At 38.3% G+C, this 2,814-nt stretch overlaps 1 long non-coding RNA gene across 1 annotated transcript in view; it reads left to right on the top strand.

Moving 5' to 3' along the window:
* The window catches only part of LOC117167032, a 4,372-nt gene extending 1,978 nt beyond the window's left edge, over positions 1-2,394 (top strand). Inside the window, exon 2 of the long non-coding RNA XR_004466347.1 lies at positions 814-2,394. This is a non-coding gene — a long non-coding RNA (uncharacterized LOC117167032). The remainder of the gene's footprint in view (positions 1-813) is intronic.
* The last annotated feature ends 420 nt before the right edge of the window (positions 2,395-2,814 follow it).

Genomic DNA, 2,814 nt, shown 5'->3' with positions numbered 1-2,814 from the left:
TTCTCGTAAAATTAAATTTTTCTGCAGAATTAGGCAACTCTGAAACCAAAAAAACAACAAAGGTAATTTTTTTTCATTGATGAAAAAATTAAAATACTTCAAAATTCGTGAAGAACGAATAAAAATATCATGATTTCTATTAATGTTACTCTCGTTTCTAGATCACAATTTCATAGTATGCGTGCATTATTCACTTGGCATTTTTTGACTTTAAATTATTAGCGAAATTTTCTTCAATAAAATAGAAAGTTGCAATACGCGGCAGCTGGGCTTTTGACATAAGTTACTTGAAGATTATTTTGGTATGAGAAAAAAACTTCGGACCGGGGTTTTGCGGGGGGTTTTTTTAAAAACTTTTTGAATGCATACTTTTAATTATTAACGTGAAATTTTTTTCTATTACATTAACAAGGTATAAAATTAAAACGATTTAACTTCGTGTTTCCTGTAAACAAGAGAAAATTATACTTATTTCAGGAGAAGATTCCATTTTGTAGAATTGGAATCCGATTATCCAATATGAAGTGATGCACTTTCGAAGCGAACGATTTTGTTTTGCCGATATACCGTGGCACGAACGCTTCACGAGTCACTTTAGAAGAACTGATAACTTTAAGCATGTAAGAACGTTTGCTTAACTACAGCGATGGAAAACGATGGGGAAAATATCACTCAAGTGATACCAATCAACGAAAATAGGCTTAGGGAAAATTTTTTTTTCGACTCAAGGCCAGCTTTTCGTCATTTTCAACCACTGTGTGCCGGCCAAAAGATCGTTCCCTGATTTAAATTGACCTTTTTTTTTCTTTTCAGTTCGCGTGTGATCTAACCTAAACTGTGCCTAATACGTATTATTGGACTCTTCTTGATCTTTCCTCATTTGGGTGTGAAGACTCCTAAAGTAATTTTCTTAATCCGAATGGAAGGAGGTGTGATACGAAATAAATTCGAAAGGCCGTTAATTAAAAATTTCAATAAGACATTCAGAAGGACTTTATTTGATTTACAGCAGAGTGTTTTACGTTCACGAATCGAAATTACATTTTTATAGAAAGAGAAAAAAAACAAAATCTAACTAAGTCTACTACCCACAATCTCACCATTATAAAGACCTAAGCCCATGCGTAACAATGACTCAATCGGGAACTACGATTAAGGTTTATTTTGATGATCGCGGACACGACTCAAGCACGCTAGAAAAATCCGGAAAAACACTCGCGGCACTTAGTAGGTGGCGAAACCCATGGTAGGAACACATGGCGGATGTCTTAACTAATCACTCATCAAATAAGAAAAACAAAACTTGCAAGGAGACAGCCCGTATGACCATGGATTTTTCCGAAACTTAAAACCTCACACCCGCGCAGTTCCCGAGTTTTCCAAGGTCTCCTATCGCCATCGGAGAAAGGTGAAGAAGTTAGGCTCGTAAGAGTCGCTCATGGTATACTTTTAGAGTCCTAAGAATTTTTAGAGTGTAGTCTCGTAAGGTTAGAACAAGAGTGACATGTCAATATGGCAGCGGAACAGACTAAACTCAAGTTTTACAAATCAAAATTTACTGGCCAATCAGAGCCGTCGACGGGATCACGTGAACGGGTATCGCAAGGAAGTCGCGTTCGTAGGCTCGTATTTATTCGGAAATGCACTCCGGTCTATAGTTTTACTTACTAATTTTCTGGGCTTCAGAATACATTTGGCAGTTTCATTTTATACCAAATATTTAGTAGAGGTTATAATGCGCCGGTTGGGTGACATACCCATGAGGAAGATTTAATGCAATGAGAATTCGCTTTCTCATTACGGAAACGGGGCTCGGTGCCCGCTAGTGACTCCGTTGCACAATGGTCTCGGTCGTCCGGATGGTGGCGGCCTCTCTTCAGTATTGGCGGGAAAGGTTTAGACCTTCAAATAAAATTTCGTAGATTTCCTCTTCGCTGGTAGGTTTGGACTCCGTGAAAAGTATGGAAGAAGAGGAGAAAACGTAAAAATAAATAAAAAATAATAAGAGGTAAGGCCGAGAGTGTTTCCTGGTGATTGTTCTGTGTTGATGACCCTTGTTCAAACCTTCCACGTAGGCCTAGTATTTTGGTGAGTTTACAATTTCCTAAGGAGGGGTAGTTTTAAGTGACGGATGCTAAAATTATATCCCGTCACAATTCCCCCTGCTTAAAAGGAAATTACAGGTGGTTTAAAGTTTCAGCAAATAATTTCTGGTCAGACTTGTAATTTCCGAAGTTAGTGGGTCGGTTCCAACCATGGGCAGTCGAGACAACCTCCAAGATATTCTCGCCTTCAGTAAAAGAAAAGAGAAATCATAAAACAAGAATAAAGATTGTTTCACCGACAACTCCCGGTTGAAGATGGTCAGTAATAAAAAAAACTTAGAAGAGAGGCGAAAAAAAAAGAATAAACGAAAGAATTAAGTAGGTTAGTAAGGGGAAAATCAAATAAAAGTTTAAAAGAAAATAATAAAGAAGGAAGAACGGTGTAGTTCAGCGATCCGAGACTATTATCCACTTCGGCATCGTATGGTTGCCCTCGATCTAATGTTCTGTGGCTCTCGATTTTCCAGTTCCAATGCTTATGCTGGGGTTACTCTCCTTATACTTGGGTTAGGGAAAATAATTTAGCATGAACTCGGTGGTAATTAAATTTATTTAAAATAGGAAAATTGGCAATTCTAGCCTTAAGAAATAAGGTTATAAGGATTACATAGGTGAAAGGAAGGAAGCCCGACCGGCGACAGCTGGCAAGCGTAGTCGAGCGTTACCAACTATTCGCCGGAGGGGCCACCTCCCCGACGGGCGTTTTTTC

Source organism: Belonocnema kinseyi, chromosome 2, assembly GCF_010883055.1.
Source record: "Belonocnema kinseyi isolate 2016_QV_RU_SX_M_011 chromosome 2, B_treatae_v1, whole genome shotgun sequence".
Taxonomy (NCBI): Eukaryota; Metazoa; Arthropoda; class Insecta; order Hymenoptera; family Cynipidae; genus Belonocnema; species Belonocnema kinseyi.
The sequence above is the reverse complement of the archived record's forward strand: the minus strand, read 5'-3'. Positions and strand labels throughout refer to the sequence as shown.